At 45.3% G+C, this 22,933-nt stretch overlaps 1 pseudogene; it reads right to left on the bottom strand.

The window, feature by feature from the left end:
- On the bottom strand, positions 1 to 21,526 carry LOC136526620 (uncharacterized; annotated as a pseudogene).
- Between the last annotated feature and the right edge of the window lie 1,407 nt (positions 21,527 to 22,933).

Genomic DNA, 22,933 nt, shown 5'->3' on the forward strand with positions numbered 1-22,933 from the left:
CTAGTTCACCGAGCCCGTGACACGTTCAGGTGCTCCGTCGCCCTCCTGGTTGGTGGTTGACTTAGGTTCGACTTTCTTGGTGATGCTGACATCCCCTCCCCGACGAAAACCTGCTTGTCCCCAAGTAGGAGCGCGAGGAAACCTTTGCCGGAGAGCTTCAGTGTCTTCCCAGGTAGCAAGAGATGGCGGCAGATTGGACCATTGCACGAGCACCTGGGGAACGACATTGTGGTCGATTGTGTGGATGCGCCTCTAGAGAACCTTCAGTGGTATCTGCAACCCGTCGAGATTGTGGGGAAGATCAACCACTGAATGAGATGTGGGGATCGCCGTCTTGAGCTGGGACACATGGAAAACGGGATGAATGGCTAAATTCTCCAAAAGCTTGAGCTTGTAGGCGACTGCGCCCACGCGACCAATGACCTAAAACGGGCCAAAGAATTTGAAAGCTAGCTTTTGGTTAGCGCGCGCAGCCAAAGAGGTTTGCACATAAGGCTGGAACTTGAGGTACACCCAGTCGCCCACTGCAAATTAGCGTTCGGAACGAGATTTGTCAGCTTGTGTCTTCATGCGCTGCTGAGCCCGGGCTAGGTGCTACTGAATGAGAGTGTTCATCATTGATTTTCCCTTCATCCAATCAGCTAGGGGAACTGAGGAAACAGAACTATCTTCAGAGATCCCAAAGTGGTGCGGGTGATGACCATAAAGGACAAAGAATGGTGAATAGTTCAATGAAGAATGCCATGTGGTGTTGTACCAATACTCAGCCAGGAAGATCCAATCAAGCCACTTAGCTGGACAGGAACTGACAAAGCAACGCAAAAAAGTTTCCATGCACTGATTCACATGCTCCGTTTGGCCATCGGTTTGAGGATGGTAAGCTGAAGACATCCGAAGAGTGACGCCGGCCAAACGAAAAAGCTCTTGGCAAAGCTGACTGGTGAAAACCTTGTCACGGTCTGAGATGATTGACAATGGCAGACCATGGAGACGATACACATTAGTGATAAATGTTTTGGCCACTGTAAAAGCAGTGAATGGATGAGCCAATGGGATGAAGTGTGCATACTTGGAAAAACGATTGACAATCACCAGGATACAATTCTTGCCCCCAGATGGTGGAAGGCCCTCCACAAAGTCCATCGAGATGATATGCCATGCCATACTGGGAACCGGTAAAGGTTGGAATAGACCGGGGTATTTGGCGCGATCGGGCTTGGCTTGCTGACAAGTAGGACATGTAGCCACAAACTGTTGAACAGATGATTTCAGACCAGTCCAGGCAAAAAGAAGCTTGATGCGTCGGTAGGTGGTAGGACAACCAGAATGACCGCCCATTGGGGAAGAATGGAAAGCTGTGATAATCTTGTGTTGTAGAGGCACATCAGGTCCCACCTAAATACGACCCTTGTACCGAAGCAGCCCTTGGTGCATAGAGAAATTAGGCTCAGAGTTTGTAGAGATAGCTAGCTTGGCCATCAGTTCCTGAGCCCGAGCATCCGATGCATAGCTCTGGATGATGGCATCGAGCCAGGAAGGCACTAGGGTAGAAATGGCAGATAGCTCCTCTGGATGGCCAATGCGAGACAGGGCATCCGCAACCCGATTGTCAGTACCCGGCTTATATACTATTTTGTATTGCAAACCCAACAATTTTGTGAACACCTTCTATTGCCATGCAGTGTGAAGTCGCTGATCACTCAAATGTATGAGGCTCTTGTGATCGGTGAAAATGATAAACTCATCGAGCTGCAAATAGGAACGCCACTGATCAACAGCAATAATGATAGCCATGTATTCTTTCTCGTATGCTGACAACCCCTGATTCTTGGGCCCAAAAGCTCGACTCAGAAAATCAAGTGGATGGCCCTCCTGAAGGAGCACGACACCAACTCCATAGTGAGAAGCATCAGTCTCAATACAGAATTGTCTTTGGAAATTAGGAAGGGCCAGCACTGGAGCAGAACTCAAGCATTTCTTCAGAGTCTGGAATGCTGAATCATGTTCAGTAGACCACACGAACAGTGAGTGCTTCTTCAACAATGTTGTCAGCGGCTTTGAGATGACTGCATAATGTCGAATGAAGCGGCGGTAGAAACCGGCAAAACTGAGAAAGCTCCGAAGTTCCTTGACTGTAGTCAGCGTTGGCCAGGAAACTACTACCTCAATCTTAGCTAGGTCTATAGCCACACCTTTAGCACTGATGACATGGCCCAAATAAGAGATCTCAGTTTGCGCAAACTTGCACTTGGAGAGCTTGATGTGCCATTGATCTTGGGCTAGCAAAGACAAAACCAGATGGAGATGATCGAGATGCTCCTCAAAAGACTTGCTGTAAATAAGGATGTCATCAAAGAAAACAATAGCACACCGGCGGAGGCAAGGCTTGAGAGTACTTTTCATGGCTCCTTGGAAAGTGCCAGGTGCACCAGAAAGTCCAAAGGCGACGACCTTGAATTCATAGTGGCCCACATGGGTGGAGAACGCCGTTTTGTGCTCTTCACCTTCCTTTAATCGGATCTGGTGATAGCCCGACAATAGGTCCAGGGTGGAAAAAATACCAAGCACCTGCTAGCTCATCCATGAGTTGGTCAAAGACTGGAATAGGAAATGCAGTCTTGACAGTAAGGGCATTGAGGTATCGATAGTCGACACAAAATCTCCAGGAACCATCCTTTTTATGGACCAGCAAGATAGGCGAGTTGAATGGCGAAGTACTCGGTTGGATTATACCCTATTGCAGCATAGAATCAATCTGAGATTCAATTTCATCCTTGAGGGCTAGTGGGTAACGGTATGGTCGTACTATGATCGGCCGAGCCCCTTCAATCAATGGTATCTCATGATCACAGTCCCTCTTAGGTGGTAGTTGGTCAGGTGGACAAATGACAGAAGGAAACTCAGTGAGTAAGGCACCGATGGCTGGAGGGAACTGACCCTCGGTGGTAGGAGGTTGTGGAGTGATACTGCATATGTGCACCAACAACTCATCATTCCCAAAATCCTCTAATAATGGTTTGCCTTGTAACTGGACCATAGTACCTTTATAAGGAATGACCAACCAACGATGCAACCAGTCCACCTTCATTGGACTGAAGAGTTGTAGCCAATCCATGCCAAGGATCATGTCATAGTGTGTGATGGACAAGACCTTGAGATCATGAGTAAACTAGTGCTGTTGAATAGTCCATACTGTTGCTGGCAATTGTGCAGAACACTGCATGAACTCACCATTGGCTACTTTGATAGTTAGTGAAGGACACTGAACTAGGATAACTGACAGTTGAGATAGTAGGTTGAAGGGTCGAGATGGCGGACTAGAGGGGGGGTGAATAGTCTTTTCTAAAAATTAATCGCGTCGGCTAACCGAAACAAGTGCAGGATTAAGACGATCGGTCTAGCCAAGACTACACCCCTCTATCTATGTTCTCTAGCACCTTCCAAAGATACTAATTAAGCAACAAAGGAGCCGGGCTAGCTAGAGCTCACCTTACCAATTCTAGAAGCAAGGTCACACAAACCTATGCCGCTAGTACTTCAAGCAACGAGGGAGCTCCTACACATGCTAGTAAGCAAAAGCACAAAGCCAACTAAGCTCACTAGCAATGCCCAATAACAAGGCAACCAATGCCGAATTAGAGAGCACAAATACTTAGCTACACAAACTAAGCAAAGTGACTAACAAGGTTACACAAACCTAATTAGCCACGCAAGGGAGCTACTTCTATGCTACACAAGCAAGAAGGTAACTAGTAAGCTACACAAGCTAACTAGTTATAAGAGCAACTACACAAGCACAATGTATATAAAAGTAATCACAAGCTTGTGTAAGGGGATTGCAAACCAACGAGAACAACTAGGTTGACACGGTGATTTTCTCTCGAGGTTCACGTGCTTGCCAACACGCTACGTCCCTGTTGTGTCGACCGCTCACTTGGAGGTTCAGCGGCTAATTGGCATCACCCGCTAAGCCCGCACATCGGGCATCGCACGAACCTACCCCAAAAGTTAGGGTAGCTCAATGACACGCTCAACTAGAGTTGCTCTTCGCGGCTCCCGTGGGGCGAGCACAATGCCTCTCACAAAGCTCTTCTCTGGAGCACCGCACAAACTTCTTGTGGGCTTCGACGGAGACCACCACCAAGCCATCTAGGAGGTGGCAACCTCCAAGAGTAACAAGCACCACCGGCTTGCAACTCAATCACCTAGTGCCACTCGATGCAACCTCACGATGCAATCGCACTAGAATCGCTCTCTCACACAATCGAATGATCACTATCAAGTGTATGTGAGATGGAGGGCTCCCAAGCACTACTACACAAGCCACCAAGGCTCTAGTGTACTCAGCTTACGGCCCAAGGCCGACCATGGCTTCTATTTATAACCCCATGAACAAATAGAGCCGTTACCCCTTCACTGGGCAAAACTCGGGATGACCGGACGCTCCGGTCCGATCAACCGGACGCTGGACCTCAGCGTCCGGTCGTGCGATGCACGCCATGTGTCCCCTTCTTCAAACGTTGTCCGCCCGATCTCAACGGTCATCTGTTGATCAGACGCAACAACTTGAACTGACCGGACGCAGCAACCCCAGCGTCCGGTCATTTCCAGTAAGGTATTAGACATGACCGGACACGTCCGGTCGGTCACGATCGGACGCAGCACCAGTGTCCAGTCACCTCCAGCAACACTGCTCTACCTGCGTCATCACATGTCACCTTGACTGGACGTATACGGCCAGTGTCCGGTCACTTCCAGCGCCAACGTCCGGTCGATGAACAACGCCGGCCCACTGACTGCCACTACTGACCGGATGCAGGACCCCAGCGTCCGGTCACCCCGTGACCAGCGTCCGGTGCACTCTGTGAGACCCTGTCTTTTTGTATAGGACTCCGGTGGCACCGTCGGACTGTCCACACTCTACGGGCGGACACTCCGCCGGTGGAGTTCCTAACCCTTCTCGCCTCCGTTTCATCACCGAGTTGATCCACATCAACTCCAACTTCTTCTCTTTTGCAAATGTGCCAACACCACCAAGTGTACACCACCATGTGTATGTGTGTTAGCTTTTCACAATCATTTCCCAAAGGGTTAGCCACTCAACTTGCCACGCCACTCGATCCTAGCGACGATGCAAAGTTAGATCACTCGAGTGGCACTAGATGACCGATATGCAAACAAGTTTGCCCCTCTTGATAGTATGGCCATCTATCCTAAACCCAGTCATAAACTTCTCTACACACCTATGACCGGTGAAATGAAATGCCCTAGGTTATACCTTTGCCTTGCGCATTCCATTCCATTTCCTCCAATGTCGATGCAACACATGCACCAACACGATCAACAATGATATGATCCACTTCATATCATCATGTGATCACATTGGTTCATCGATCTTGACTTCACTTGCTTTTCACCGTTGCCTTCATCCATCAGCGCCAAGTCTTGCTCAAGCTTCACCGCCACGCGGTCCATCGCTCCAAAGCCTCCGACTTGCCCTTTACGCTTGCAACCGGTCCATCAAGCCAAGCCTTGTCTTGATCTTCTCCACCTTTGATCACATGACTCAATGTCATGTCTCATGTGCAATGAGCTCCTTCATCATCACATGTGTGAGCTTTGCAACATCTCCAAGCCATTTTCACCTTCATGGCATATGTTGCTCACACACATGTATCTGTGGACTAATCACCTGTGTATCTCACATAAACACAATTAGTTCACCTAGGTTGTCACTCAATTACCAAAACCACACAAGGACCTTTCAATCTCTCCCTTTTTGGTAATTGATGACAACTCTACAAAGATATGGAAATTAAGCTCTTTTGGATCCATGTTGCTTGCCCAAGCAATTTTACCATGTGAAAATGATTTTGGACAAGTACCACAAACCCGAGATGGTAGTATTAGCTCCCCCTACATATGTGTTAGAGTGTTTGATTTGAAGGTTGCACATATGCATAGATTAAAATTGTGGGAGAGTAATTTCTACCAAATGATGCTAAGGTGTATAGAATAAACCTTTGAAGCGTGTACCAATCAGAGTTGCACCTTTAAGTTCATCCTTAGCACCATGGTTAGCTAGATATCACTTGGAAATAAAAGCACTAGATACCTTGTGAGATCAACATTAAAAGCAAGGTACTAGCATTACTTGAAAAGCATACCAAGTGTCTAGCTATCATCCTATGCATGCTAGTTATCAAATCATCATTCAAGTTCTACAACTAGCATACACCACACAAGCATGCATATTGAATTTGAAAGCTTATGCAATGCAAGCAAGCACATGAATATGCACATATCAAATGTAATCAATCAAAGTTCATGAGCTTGCTCCCCCTACTTGTGTGCTTCTCTTGTCCAAGAATTTTGATCCATCTCTTTTCTTCAATGTTGCTCTCTCTTTGTCCATATCCATGTCCAACCTCTACTTCTTTGAGCTTTTATATCTTATCTCTCCCCCTTATACAATCTCAATCTCAAAGCTTTCATATCTTTGTACAATCTCTCCCCCTTTGTCATCAATTTTCATAAAAGGTGAGCTTCTCATTGATGCAAAGGTATACGTTTAGGGTAGAAGGTTGAGGCTTGAATCTTGCATTTTTTATGGACATCACTTGATTGTTGAAATGACACTACTTGTAGATACCACTTGTAACTTATACCACTTGTATCTTGTGTAGGGCTTCTTGAAATACCACATATAGGATCTTTGATCTTGATATCAATTTTTGGTACACCTCCCCCTATGTGATAGCATGGGTCATCCATTTGATACACTTGAGCTCTTGTAGGTGAGGGATGCATTCTTCATTTGATGATCACTTAAAGTTGAGGATCACTTGTGGAACCATCATCTTGCATGATTGATACCGTGTGTAGATAACATATCACTTGAAAGAATTTTCTAGTATGGAACCACTTGTTGGATTTATCAATAAGAACCATTTCTTAAACATTTTCTATCTTCATGAGTATCACTTATAGGATATCACTTGTGAGTTGATCTAGACATCATTTGTAGATTCTTGATAAAATACTTGAGTCTAGATACCATTTGAAACAAACAAACTAGATATCCATTTGCATTGTTGTCTTGTGCTCGTACTCTTATCACTATCACGAGCTTCTATGATTTACTTAAACTAAATTGATTTGCCTAAGCTTCCAAGTCCGGTTTGAACCAATGATAAGCTTCTTCACACCTCTTGCAAGGGTTATCTTGCCAATGTTGTACTTGTCACTTGTTAGCAATCTAAATTGAGTCAAGTACTTGGGTTCACTGGCTCATGAACAAATTTATGTACTAACCACTAGATCAAGTAATCATTCAAACAATAGTGGTAGGCTATGAATTTAAGCATTTCATTTGTTATGCATAATCCTATGAAGCATGTACTATATACACTAACCGCATACTAGTAAGGGATGAAATGATCATGCACATTACAATGATACCTTTGCTATGTTGGAGTAGAGGATAGTCACATAGATTCCAATTCATTACTCCAATAGCAATGTGAAGTCCAATTATAAGCTTGGTGAAGACCAATAGATACCATGTTGAATTTCATTCTTCACCCATATGAAATGAATACCACTTATGATCAAGTGCACTTTCTTGTTGTGGTTGACTTGCTTTATCTTTTGATCTTTGCTTGCATGAGAGTATCAATTTGAGAATACCACTTGAAATATCATGATTAGCTCTCTTTTGGGTGTTGCTTGCTTTTCTTGATCAACCCTTTTGATTGCTTCAACTAAGCATCTCAAATGTTCCTCGGATCACCACTTCCATGTTAGCCTTCCAAGTACCATACTTGGTTCACCTACACATAGACGGCAAGCCCCTACACTAGGGAGAAGTGACCTCTCTCCAAGAATCATTCTTGATACTCACTTGAAATGACTTGATTGATTGATCCAAGTGATGGACTTAACTTGGTGAGTAACCTTGATTCCTTCTTTAAGTCCTTTTCTTTCTTCTTGTTTAAGTCCTTTTCTTTCTACCAAATGATTTCTAATGGTCACTAGAACTTAAACTTCAACTTCATCTTGAGTTTGATCTTGATCTTCCAATTTGAGTACCGAAGGTGTGCAAAGTACACTCCACAATCAAATAGCCTTATACTCTTTGCTTGTTGTGCTTCTAGATCATCTCAAAACTAAACTTAGGTACCTCACACACTTGTAACCATGTTTCCAACTTGAGGACCTTTCAATCCAAGTGACTCTAGATCAATCCATCATTTGTCACTTTTCTGGCAGATTTTGTACTCTTCAAAGAAATAAGCATATCTCCCAAAGTACAAATCCAAATACCACTAAATTTGGTGGATGTGTGCAATACTAAGTTATCTAGCAGCTGTAAAAATTGGAGCTTCATTTGACTTCTAGATTGCTACCAGATTTCAATTCTTCCACCACTGCTATATGCTGAAAACAGCTGCACTATAGCTGACAAGATCCACTCCAAAACCGAAGCATTTCTTATCCAATTCTCATGAAAATTGTACAACATCTTATACCATAAGTCTAGAGCATGTACACCAATTTTTATACCAATCCAATAAGTTTTGATCACTCAAACATGGCTAAGATCACAGCTAGCTCAGATTCTCAATTATAGGATAGATTTCAATAATTGAGCTATACTCCATCAAATATGAATCAAACTTGAAACTAACTTGTTTGAATACTTCCATAAGACATATATCCATTCAAACCACTTACTAAAAGTCATCTCATGAATTTATCCAACACAAATCAATCCAAACTTGATTACTAAGCAATTATCCATTCAATCAACTTATAGCAAGCAATTTTACATATTTATCCAATTCAATCAACTCATATGCACCCAAATGAAATGATCAACAAGTGATATACCTTGGTTAGCTCATGATCATCCAACTAGCAAGCTTCAACTCAATTATTTGCAACTTGCAAGTCATCAAATATATCCAATGAATCACCAACAACTTGAAATTGACACTTGTATGTTGTAGCGCATTTGGACTTCACTCAATTTGTCATGGCATTGGGATAATGATCATCACTTAGCAATACTTAGCTCAACTACATGATCAATAAGATGAATATCATTTGAACCAAGCCTCCAATGCCGTTGGTACCTACAAACAATCATCCACTTTTTGATGGTACCCAAACAACTTTGGGTCCTCTCAAGTTAGGAGCAACATACTTAGGCAATGCCTTAGTATGAGTAGCGGGATATTTTGCAATAGGAACCATAGAGGTACCATTACCATCCTTTCTAAGCACATTATTATCAACAATTGAAATAGGCTTAGAAATGTCACCTAGGGGACATGAATGTGCCATGTGTCCCCTTTCCCGGCATGAGTAGCACTTTCTCTTTGCTTTAGCCTTCTCTACTTTGCTCATGTGGTGCTTCTCATTGCCTTGCCTCTCATGGATTGCTTGAGCCTTCTTCTCAAGCTTGGTAGGATACTTAGAGACAAAGTGTCCCACACTTCCATACTTGAAACACTTGATGTGAGCATGATCTTTCTTCTCATCTTCATTCTTGCTTATCATCTTGGCGTCTTGAGTTTGCATTGGATGCCTTGCCTTTCCACCCCTTCTTGTTTTCTTCTTCTTTATCATCAAGTCACCACCATCTTCATGGTTGATCTTGATTTGAACTTGGGGTGTAATTTCTTGCTCAACTTGTGGCTTTGGTTGAGGCTTCACTTGTTGCTTCACCAATTGCTTGGTTGGGCACATTGAGGTAAGATGACCCCAAGTGCGGCACTTGAAGCACTTGACATTCTTTAGCCTCTCTTCTTCTTTTATATTCTTGAGCTTCTCAATGTTAGGGCAACCATTTGCAAGGTGTCCCACTTCATGACACCGGTAGCACATGGTATGAGAGAGCTTTCTTTGTTGTAACTTCTTCATCTTCCTTTCTCTCTTTCTTTCGCCCTTTGTCATCTTCTTCTTGAAGCCAAGGCCACACTTGTCACCATAGTTTCTTTGAGTCTTCAACATGTGCTCAAAGGTGACTTTTCAGTTGTAGCACCTCTCTAACTTATTGCTTAATTTCTTCACTTCACTTTTGAGCTCATTGTTCTCCTTCAAGAGGTTAGTCTCACAAGACATAGAAGTAGAACAAGCATCCATATGTGAAGAGCATGGTATTTCTAATAAATCATCACAAGAGGTGGATACATGCTTCTTGCCTACATCACAAGGGTTAGCAACAATTTGTGATTTATCATTTGATCCATGTGATGAGCTCTCATTATTTTTAAGTTTCTTTGTAAACATTTTAATGAGAGAAGCATGTTGTTCTAATAATTCATCATGAGATGCAAGAAGTGTCTCATGATTCAATTTTAGCTCATCATGTGAAGATTTATAAGCATCAAGTAATTTCTTATGTTCTTCACAAGAGTTCTTTAGAAATAAGTTTTCATTTTCTAATTTCAATGTTTTAGCTTTCTCATTTTCTAAAGACATGGTCATGCTAGCAAGTCTACTAACAAGCTCATCATATGAATCAACATGATCAACCACATTATCAATTGATACCTTGGTGTCACCTTGTGACATGAAGCAATGTGGTGATGTAGTTTGAGAGCTTGTAGTAGCATCTTCATCATGGCTTGAGCATGAACCATCATTACCATCAAGTGTGCATGGGGTAGCATCATCACTTGCAACACTTGTGGCATCATCATCAACCTTGTCAAGTGAACTTGTAGTTGATCGATCGTCATCATCATCACTTGACCATGAGGTGGAGCAATCTTCCACAATCACCAAATTGTGGTTATGCTCAACACACTCATGCGCTTCCTTCTTTGGTTCATCCTCCTTCTTGAATTTACCATCATCCCATGTGGAGGAGTCACCGTAAAAGGCTTGGAGTGCTAGCCACATATCATGAGCACTCTCCAAGTCCCACACACGTCTAAAAATATCATCATGTATAGCATACGTTAGATAATAAAGAGCACGATGATCAAGTTGTAAGCAATCCTCTTGTGCTTGGGTGAGGTTATCCTTATCCAAGGCATCACGAGAAAAACCAACAACAATGATCCACCATGCCTTGGGACCCAATTCACGGAAATGATCAAGCATATGACGTTTCCACCGTGCATAGTGTGTGCCATCAAAAATGTGTGTGTCACAAACAACTTCTAGCCCAAAGTTCGCCATCCTCTTGGGTCGGTGAAGACCACAAATGAGAGACCAGGCTCTGATACCACTTGAAGGGTCGAGATGGCGGACTAGAGGGGGGGTGAATAGTCTTTTCTAAAAATTAATCGTGTCGGCTAACCGAAACAAGTGCGGAATTAAGACGATCGGTCTAGCCAAGACTACACCCCTCTATCTATGTTCTCTAGCACCTTCCAAAGATACTAATTAAGCAACAAAGGAGCCGGGCTAGCTAGAGCTCACCTTACCAATTCTAGAAGCAAGGTCACACAAACCTATGCCGCTAGTACTTCAAGCAACGAGGGAGCTCCTACACATGCTAGTAAGCAAAAGCACAAAGCCAACTAAGCACACTAGCAATGCTCAATAACAAGGCAACCAATGCCGAATTAGAGAGCACAAATACTTAGCTACACAAACTAAGCAAAGTGACTAACAAGGTTACACAAACCTAATTAGCCACGCAAGGGAGCTACTTCTATGCTACATAAGCAAGAAGGTAACAAGTAAGCTACACAAGCTAACTAGTTATAAGAGCAACTACACAAGCACAATGTATATAAAAGTAATCACAAGCTTGTGTAAGGGGATCGCAAACCAACGGGAACAACTAGGTTGACACGGTGATTTTCTCTCGAGGTTCACGTGCTTGCCAACACGCTACGTCCCCGTTGTGTCGACCGCTCACTTGGAGGTTCGGTGGCTAATTGGCATCACCCGCCAAGCCCGCACGTCGGGCACCGCAAGAACCTACCCCGAAAGTGAGGGTAGCTCAATGACACGCTCAACTAGAGTTGCTCTTCGTGGCTCCCGCGGGGTGAGCACAATGCCCCTCACAAAGCTCTTCTCCGGAGCACCGCACAAACTTCTTGCAGGCTTCGACGGAGCCCACCACCAAGCCGTCTAGGAGGTGGCAACCTCCAAGAGTAACAAGCACCACCGGCTTGCAACTCGATCACCTAGTGCCACTCGATGCAACCTCATGATGCAATCGCACTAGAATCGCTCTCTCACACAATCGAATGATCACTATCAAGTGTATGTGAGATGGAGGGCTTCCAAGCACTACTACACAAGCCACCAAGGCTCTAGTGTACTCAGCTTATGGTCCAAGGCCTACCATGGCTTCTATTTATAACCCCTGTAGGACACATGGACGCCTAAGAGGGGGGGTGAATTAGGCAACTTAAAATTCTAACTCTAAACTATGGCCTCTTTTTCTCCCTCTAGCAAAACCTATGCAAAAAATAATCTATCTAGATGTGCAACTGTGGTTTTGCTAGTGTGTTGCTATCTCTACCGCAAATGATAATAAAATAATCAATGTAAATGCGGAAGCTTAAAGAGCAAGGTAGAGATAAGCAAACTCCCGTCGATGACTCCGGTATTTTTACCGAGGTATCGAGAAGCGCGCAAGCTTCCCCCTAGTCCTCATTGGAGCCCCTCACAAGGAATCCCTCGCAAGGGCCAAGCTCCCGGTTGGGTAACTCCGTGGATAGCCTCGGGCCTTCCCCACGCGCAAGTGGGTCTCCGATGTGCCTTCCGGCAAGCCTCTCCCGGATGCTCCCCGCCGTCTTCACTATCAAGCTTCCGGCCAAAACGCCGCGGGCCTTGTTCCCTTCGGTACACGGTGGCGGCCGCACCACAAACGCGGTTGGTGCGATCTCGCAAGACTTCAAGCCCCTCCGATGTACAACTCTTGTGCTCGCAAGCACGGGGTGGCAAGAGGTATGCAAACCTCACTAAACACTAGGCATACACCTAGAGCAAGCGCATAAGCGGTGGTCTAATCAACCTAAGCACTTCGCAAAGCACCTACGCTAATCACCTGATGAAACACTAAGCACTATGTAAGTGGAGATCACTAAAATGGTGTATCAACACCCTTGGTATGTTTCCTCAGCTCCACACTTGCCAAATGGCCAGTTGGGGGTTGTATTTATAAGCCCCACTGAGAAAGTAGCTGTTGGGGTCGAACTCCCGCAAATCTGCTACTGACCGGACGCTGAATCATCCTGACCGGACGCGTCCGGTCGTCCCGACCGTTGTAGCCGCGAACCACCGATAGGACGCTGCCAGCGTCCGGTCGCCTGCCACCGGACGCGTCCGGTCGTAGTTTCGCGCGCCTGGAACCTCTCTGTACTCGATCAGACGCTGTGTTTCTGCGTCCGGTCGGTTGCCGCCAGCGTCCGGTCCTCACGTCCGGTCGCCTGTCTACCGAGCCACCGGTCCAGCGTCCGGTCGTGCTTCCAGCGTCCGGTCCAGCGTCCGGTCGCCTCTGCGAGCTTGTTTCTTCGCGATCTTGCGTACGGCTTGGTTCCTATCTTCATGCTTGGACTTTGCTTGATATCTTGGGTCTTTTCTTGTGCTCCTAAGGTCTTTCTTAAGATGTTGATCATCGGATCATCACGTCACCTTCGTCCAAGTCATGTCTTGCACCCTATTGAAATACAAAATAAACACTTGCAAATTCATTAGTCCAATTTGGTTGTGTTGGTCATCAAACACCAAAATCCAAAGTAAATGGGCCAAGGGTCCATTTTCCTTACAATCTCCCCCTTTTTGGTGATTGATGCCAACACGACCAAAGCAAGCAAATAATTAGAATTTGGAAGTTAAAAACTACCTACTTGCTAGGATGCAATGCAAAGGGCAAGTTTATTTGATACTTAAAGATACCAATTGAGACTAAATGAAAGGTTATCTTGCCCTTGCAAATGTCCCCATGTGGCATTATGGATTCCTACCAATTTTACCATTACTTAGACTAATCCATAATCCACTTTCCTCCCTTACCACTTGTAGACATCAACTTGATGCTTGCCTTTGGTCCTTCAAATTCTCCCCCTTTGGCATCAAACACTAAAAAGGAAGACATTAGTAGCACAAGGGAGGGTCAAATTTCATGATCCTTTGTTGTATAGAGTGAAATGGATCACAAAATTTGACTCTCGTATTATATAGACTAAGCTCCCCCTAAATATATGCATACATATGGTAGAAAGCAAAGCATATGCATAATTAGCAATTTGTTGCACAAGAGAGTTTAATCTATATAAAGCATGGAGAAAGCATATAAATATGAAATGAAATCAACATGATGATGCTAATTGAAGAATGATGCTTAACTCCGGGGACTCCAATTTCCTTACAATGAGACTACTATACATGTGATAGGTTTGAAAAATTGATACCATTTGTAAAAGTGTTAGTCTCAATGCATCCAAGTTGTAGAATTACTCCCCCTAAATATGTGCACACAAATGTAGAATACTTTGTAGAAATCATGCACATTGATTTTGGAAAAAAATACCACTTGAAAGATGACATCTCATGAATGTGAGAATCATTTTCAAAATAGATATTCAGGAGAGATTATCTACAATTTGGACTTTGGCACATATTAGATGAACAATAGTAAAACAAGCTATGTGCCGTGCTCTTAAACAATTGTGAACCATGTAGGTTTGCTCCAAGGGTTAAGAATGAAACCGAGCAAGCCTACCATATGATATACCTAGTGTATGCATGACAAAGGATATAAGAATTCAAATGCAAACATAGGCATGAAGAGTAACTAGATGCTAAAAGATACCAATTGTAGGAAAATTTTAAATCTAATGCCAAGTGAAGTAAATTGAATCTAGTTACCTGACATGGGAAGGGGAATTTGGGTCCATAGTATTCACTAACCCACTTGGCAATAACTTTGTCCAACATGATGCACCCCATGAAATGCACCCATACTTTGCCAAGTCTCCAAATTCCCCAAAGTCCATTGGACTTCTCACTTCCCCCTCGGGATCCAAACCTTCTCGGTGCTTTTCATGTTGGAAATGATTTCCTTTGGCACCCAAAAGCGTTTGACCCCATTGTTGGCTTGCTTGTTCACCTTGATGGCCACCACCTTGTCATTTTTCTTCTTCTTCAAGAGATAAGGTGTGGAGGCTTTCTTGTCCACCTTGTTGGTGTAGGTGTTGGAGAGCTTGCTTGTTTGCTTTTTCTCTTTCTTCTTTTCTCCTCCCCCATTCTTCACCTTGCACTCATAGGACTTGTGGTCTTCCTTGTGGCACACGTAGCAAACCATGGTTTGTCCTTCATCAAGCTTCTTCACTCCCTTGACGGTGTTATCTTGATGAAGTTGGGTTTGCTTTGTCTTGCCTTTCACTTGAGTCAAGTCCTTGGTGAGGCGAACTACTTCTTGCTTGAGTTTCTCATTCTCCTTTACAACCTCTTGGGTGCATGTATCTACAATCACTTTCTCAACACAAGCTTGGTTGCACAAGGGTGAGTCTAAAAATAAATCATTGCAAGAAGTAGAGGCATCCTTTTTATTATGTCATTTCTTTTAGATGCCTTGGTGGGGGTATTTTTGACGGCCTCAAGATTAGCAACTTTATTTGTTAGCTCATCACAATGTTTGCACATGATTTCCATTTTAGCAAGCAAACTTTGATAATCATTTTGTGAGCTAGCTAACTTTTCTTTTAATTTTTCATTTTTCTTTTCAAGTTGCTTATCATTGATTGTGCATGCACTTGTTGTTGCACTAGCCTCAAGTTGCTCAATTTTAGTAGATAGTTCAACATTGAGATTTGCAAAGTTTTCATATTGTTCAAGTAAATTCTTATATGCTTCTTGTGAACTACCTAGCTCTTCTTTTAAAACTTTGAGCTTCTTTTGTTGACTAGTGCAAACTTTAGCATATTTAAGATTTTGTTGCACAATTGTATTGTAAGAAGGCAAATCATCATCACTATCACTCTCACTAGAGGATGAGCTTTTGTTACCTCGTGCCATAAGGCACACACGAGAAGAGCTTGATGATGAGTGTTTGTGCCCTCGCCTCTTGTGATGGTCTTCTTCACTTGAAGAATCATCCCATGATTTTATTGATGTGAGGGCTTTGTTCTTGCACGCCTTCTTCTTTGTCTTGGGTGTGGGCTTGTTTGGACAAACTTCCACAAAGTGCCCCACCTCGCCACATCCATAGCATCCTCTCTTTCTTTGCTCGTTTCTTTGATTGGTGAAAATAAGGTCTTGGATTTGGATGGGCACACCCTTGACATTGAGCTTTTGGATCATCTTCTCCACCTTGTTGATAAGTTTGATTGATTTTTCATCAAGGTCGGAGGTGGAGGAGGAAGATTGATCATCACTTGATTCTTCTTCTTCATCATCATCATCCTCATCTTCATCTTCACTTGAGGAACTTGAGCTTGAGCTTGTCTCAACTTTCTTGCCCTTCATCTTCTTTTTCTCGCTACATGCGAGAGCTTTGCCTTTGCTCGATGAAGAGGCTTCCTCTTGACCCATCTTGTGTGACATTTCAAATGCCACTATCTTGCCAATGACAATGCCCGGGGTCATGGTGCTCAAGTCCTCCATATTGTGAAGGATGGTGATGATGCTTGAATATTTCTTTTGTGGTAGCATGGAGATGATCTTCCTCACGATGTCCGCATCATCTAGCTTTAATAATCCTATAGAGTGGAGCTCATTGATAATTAGATTCAATCGAGAATACATATCACGAACAAGCTCATCTTCATTCATTGTAAAGGAATCATAATTTTGCTTAGCTAGACAATGTTTTTGCTCACGGACATTACTTGTGCCGTCATGGAGCTCTTGGAGTTTTAACCAAATTTCATGTGCCGTATTTAAAGTAAATACTTGGTTAAAAACATCCATGCTAAAAGATTCAAACAAGCAATTTTTATCTCTAGCATTAAAATGCAATTCTTTTTCATCACTCTTCGTGGGTTTTTCGGGATTCTTAATGGATTTCATCCCATCGCGAGTGACTCTCCATACACCTAAATCAACCGCCTCAAGATGGCAAGCCATTCTAGCTTTATAATAGAGGAAGTTAGTGCAGTCAAATTGTGGAGGCCTAGCGGTATCCATCCCAACCACTCTAATTAGCGTCGGCTCAACGGCGGTTAAGCCAAAGGTCCAAATATGAGCCAACCGGCTCTGATACCACTTGTAGGACATGTGGACGCCTAAGAGGGGGGGTGAATTAGGCAACTTAAAATTCTAACTCTAAACTATGGCCTCTTTTTCTCCCTCTAGCAAAACCTATGCAAAAAATAATCTATCTAGATGTGCAACTGTGGTTTTGCTAGTGTGTTGCTATCTCTACCGCAAATGATAATAAAATAATCAATGTAAATGCGGAAGCTTAAAGAGCAAGGTAGAGATAAGCAAACTCCCATCGACGACTCCGGTATTTTTACCGAGGTATCGAGAAGCGCGCAAGCTTCCCCCTAGTCCTCGTTGGAGCCCCTCGCAAGGAATCCCTCGCAAGGGCCAAGCTCTCGGTCGGGTAACTCCGTGGATAGCCTCGGGCCTTCCCCACGCGCAAGTGGGTCTCCGATGTGCCTTCCGGCAAGCCTCTCCCGGATGCTCCCCGCCGTCTTCACTATCAAGCTTCCGGCCAAAACGCCACGGGCCTTGTTCCCTTCGGTACATGGTGGCGGCCGCACCACAAACGTGGTTGGTGCGATCTCGCAAGACTTCAAGCCCCTCCGATGTACAACTCTTGTGCTCGCAAGCACGGGGTGGCAAGAGGTATGCAAACCTCACTAAACACTAGGCATACACCTAGAGCAAGCGCATAAGCGGTGGTCTAATCAACCTAAGCACTTCGCAAAGCACCTACGCTAATCACCTAATGAAACACTAAGCACTATGTAAGTGGAGATCACTAGTGTATCAACACCCTTGGTATGTTTCCTCAGCTCCACACTTGCCAAATGGCCAGTTGGGGGTTGTATTTATAAGCCCCACTGAGAAAGTAGCCGTTGGGGTCAAACTCCCACAAATCTGCTACTGACCGGACGCTGAATCGTCCTGACCGGACGCGTCCGGTCGTCCCGACCATTGCAGCCGCGAACCCCCGATCGAACGCTGCCAGCGTCCGGTCGCCTGCCACCGGACGTGTCCGGTCGTAGTTTCGCGCGCCTGGAACCTCTCTGTACTCGATCGGACGCTGCGTTTCTGCGTCTGGTCGGTTGCCGCCAGCGTCCGGTCCTCGCGTCTGGTCGCATGTCTACCGAGCCACCGGTCCAGCGTCCGGTCGTGCTTCCAGCGTCCGGTCCAGCGTCCGGTCGCCTCTGCGAGCTTGTTTCTTCGCGATCTTGCGTACGGCTTGGTTCCTATCTTCATGCTTGGACTTTGCTTGATATCTTGGGTCATTTCTTGTGCTCCTAAGGTCTTTCTTAAGATGTTGATCATCGGATCATCACGTCGCCTTCGTCCAAGTCATGTCTTACACCCTATTGAAATACAAAATAAACACTTGCAAATTCATTAGTCCAATTTGGTTGTGTTGGTCATCAAACACCAAAATCCAAAGTAAATGGGCCAAGGGTCCATTTTCCTTACAACCCCATGAACAAATAGAGCCGTTACCCCTTCACTGGGCAAAACTCGGGATGACCGGACGCTCCGGTCCGATCGACCGGACACTGGACCTCAGCGTCCGGTCGTGCGATGCACGCCACGTGTCCCCTTCTTCAAACGCTGTTTGCCCGATCTCAACGGTCATCTGTTGATCAGACGTAACAGCTTGAACTGACCGGACGCAGCAACCCTAGCGTTCGGTCATTTGCAGTAAGGTATTAGACATGACTGGACGCGTCCGGTCGGTCGCGATCGGACGCAGCACCAGCGTCCGGTCACCTCCAGCAACACTGCTCTACCTGCATCATCACATGTCACCTTGACCGGACACATACGGCCAGCGTCCGGTCACTTCCAGCGCCAACGTCCGGTCGATGACCGACGCTAGCCCACTGACTGCCACTACTGACCGGACGCAGGACCCCAGCGTCCGGTCACCCCATGACCAGCGTCCGGTGCACTCTGTGAGACCCTGTCTTTTTGTATAGGGCTCCGATGGCACCGTCGGACTGTCCGCACTCTACGGGCGGACACTCCACCGGTGGAGTTCCTAACCCTTCTCGCCTCCGTTTCATCACCGAGTTGATCCACATCAACTCCAACTTCTTCCCTTATGCAAATGTGCCAACACCACCAAGTGTACACCACTATGTGTATGCGTGTTAGCTTTTCACAATCATTTCCCAAAGGGTTAGCCACTCAACTTGCCACGCCACTCGATCCTAGCGACGATGCAAAGTTAGATCACTCGAGTGGCACTAGATGACCGATATGCAAACAAGTTTGCCCCTCTTGATAGTACGGCCATCTATCCTAACCCGGTCATAAACTTCTCTACACACCTATGACCGGTGAAATGAAATGCTCTAGGTTATACCTTTGCCTTGTGTATTTCATTCCATCTCCTCCAATGTCGATGCAACACATGCACCAACACGATCAACAATGATATGATCCACTTCATATCATCGCGTGATCATATTGGTTCATCGATCTTGACTTCACTTGCTTTTCATCGTTGCCTTCGTCCATCAGCGCCAAGTCTTGCTCAAGCTTCACCGCCACGCGGTCCATCGCTCCAAAGCCTCCGACTTGCCCTTTACGCTTGCAACCAGTCCATCAAGCCAAGCCTTGTCTTGATCTTCTCCACCTTTGATCACATGACTCAATGTCATGTCTCATGTGCAATGAGCTCCTTCATCATCACATGTGTGAGCTTTGCAACATCTCCAAGCCATTTTCACCTTCATGGCATATGTTGCTCACACACATGTATCTGTGGACTAATCACCTGTGTATCTCACATAAACACAATTAGTCCACCTAGGTTGTCACTCAATTACCAAAACCACACAAGGACCTTTCATAGGTGCTGGCTGATAAATGATGTGGAGCTACCTAAATCTAGGAGAATCAAGACTGGCCGCTGCTGAAACATGCCTTGGAATTGCAAGGTCTTTACCCCTAGTTGCGCTATAGTGTCAGAAGATAAGCAGTAACAGGTTTCTTCTAGCTCTGGTCCCTCAGTGCCATCTTATGTCGGATCTTCTACTGGTTCTTCAGAGAAAAGAGCATAGAGCTCGTCCAAAACATGGAGTCCCACTTGTTGTGCACACTTGTGGTCACGATTCCACTTCTCTCCGCAGTGATCACACAAACCACGGGCACGCCGGTAAGCCTTGAGATCGACGAGCTTCTTGTCCAGTGGTTTGTGATTCAGCAAAGGTTTGTCCACTATACCAACTTGCAAACTGTCTTGTCGTGGAGGAGGGGAATAGCCGGCCTTCTGATGCCATGGCTTGAACTCACGTTTCCGTGATGACTCCGCTGCCTCTTCCTGCAACAACGCCAAAGTATACGCAGTATCCAAGGAATCGGGGCGCTGAACAAGAATGACAGTACGAATGTCTGAATGTAAGCCATCTAGGAAACGAGTGATGTAATGCAGAGCATTTGTGGAGGAATCATAGGCTGTGAGCTGGTCAACAAGTTCAGAAAAACGATCAACATAATCTTACACAGAAGAAGTTTGGCGAATGCGGTTCATCTTGTGAAGAAGGTATTCATGTTGATCGCGATCAAAACCGGTATGCAAGGCTTGACAAAATTCAGACTAGGTCATGGTTTTTAGTTTGTTAGTAACTGATTGGATCCAGCGTTTGCCAGGGCCAAGGAATTGCATGCGTGAGCACTGAATCCAGACTGAGGGATCAACAGAGTACATGTCAAAGTAATCTTCAGTGCAAGTAATCCATAGTTTAAGGTCAGTGCCATCAAAGGTTGGGAAGGACATTTTGGGAAGCTTGCCGGTGGGGTTACGGTGGGTTTCAGGTGGGCGATTGCGGGATAACACTAAGTCATATGCAGTGCCATGAAACTTAGGGGGATTTGCAGAGGAGTTGTCCATACTCGTGATCGGGGAATGAGCATAGGTTGTGACAACCCCAAACTCATTCTCCCGGTGGTGAGGATCGACGCCGTGCCCGTTGGGCCGAGCAGCCTTGTAGCCAGCAGATGCAGATGCGGCGTGCTGCTCTGACTTGACTGGTGGTTCGGTGAAGATAGCCGGCTCGAGGTGAGCGGCGGCGGACTCAATCATGGATCGGTTCCAGTACTTGTCAAGCTTGTCGATGTGAAGACGGAGGTCGTCGACGATGCCTTGGTGTTCGTGGCGCCAAGAGGTGAGATCTGAAGCGGTCTTCTCAATGGAGCTGAGGCGTGCGTCCTGGCGAAGTTCGGAGTCGATGATCCGCTGCTCGACCGCCGCGTCAGCCTCCCGGAAGTGCTTGTCCAGGACTTCATCCGCTTCGGTGAATCGCCGCTTGAGGAGATTCGTCTGCTCGTCGATTTTCTTCTGGGTAACGACTTGTGCGGAGGCGAGTTTCTGGAACTCCGCCAACAGGAGCTGGATATCCGGATTCATGGCGCCCCGATGTTTGGCGGAACGAGTATAGTGGAAACGGATTGGAGGTCTTGGTGGTGGTGGCGGTGGTGAGGAATCTAGGTCGCGTGTTCTCGACTCGATTCGCGGATCCGGGGATTTACAGGAAATCAATCGCGCAACCATAGCTAGCGGCGGCGCGACAAAATCTACCAACCACGGCAAGTTGCGAATCAGAGAAGAGAAAGGGAACGCGAAGGAGAATCGGAAGGCTCTGAATACCAATTGTTAGCTTCCCAGGAGGAAGGAATTGGAAAGGGGAAGGGGAAGTTGGAAGAACAGCCAGATGACGGAAGGAGAAGCTTAGTATTCAGTTGTTCTCATATGTTTTTTCATACCCCTCGGTCTCTCTCTCTGTTCCTATGTATATCGGCCCTTGGCCATTGGCGTGAGTCTCACAGACGCAGCTGTGCGTATCCTATGACTCACGCCCACTCATCTCCACCGAACCGTACGTTGGTGCGTCGGACGCGACTCCCTTTCCTTGGTTCAGGTTCGTCCTGGTTCACCGAGCCCGTGACGCGTTCAGGTGCTCCGTCGCCCTCCTGGTTGGTGGTTGACTCAGGTTCGACTTCCTTGGTGACGCTGACACATAGTTCCTCTAAAAAAGTTTCGTCTGCTTTCCGAGATTATGGGACATATTACAATTAAGTTCAGGAAAATGTTGCACCAAATTACAATTGAGGTTTGTGCATTGGAGCCAGCACTTGGAAGTTTCTAGGTTGCACAAAAATTAGCATAAAACCGTTCTACTTTCTGAACTTACATTCAGAATATAAATTCTAGAGAGAAATAACAATGGCAGAATAGTATGGTGCAGTACTAGTATGCCAAGGATCAAAAGGTGGGTCAATGGTCAAGTCACTCCTGGGACATGCCTACCTCCTTTCCGTAATAATGCTACTTAACGTGGGATCATCATACATAATCCACATGTGTGCTTAGCAGTGCGAAGAGATGGACTTGAAACACACTTCCTTGTGCCGACTGATGACATCTGCAGGTAGGCTTAGTTCCAACCAAGTTACAGAACTTTTTACCATCCAGTGGGAAATGCAGAATTGGAGGCCAAAATCCTAGGGCACCAAATCCTTAAAGTGACTCGAAACCATTTATAAATCCCCATTACCACCAAAAGTTATTGCTTGTTAATCTAAAGCGTTTCTGGACAGCCTTTGTTAGTGGTTATCCCACTAGAAACGTCGACAACAAAGGAACGGAGAGTGCCACCACGTTGCTTTATTTGGACTAGCTAGTATTACATTAGTTTAAGCCAGCTACAGAGGGAGTATGACCAAATCTGTATGGGCAAGCAATGATCAAACGTCACTTTCTGTCTCAAGATTTTCAGCAATTATAATATATATTTTTTCTATATAATAGCAAAGG

This window comes from Miscanthus floridulus, chromosome 19, assembly GCF_019320115.1.
Source record: "Miscanthus floridulus cultivar M001 chromosome 19, ASM1932011v1, whole genome shotgun sequence".
Taxonomy (NCBI): Eukaryota; Viridiplantae; Streptophyta; class Magnoliopsida; order Poales; family Poaceae; genus Miscanthus; species Miscanthus floridulus.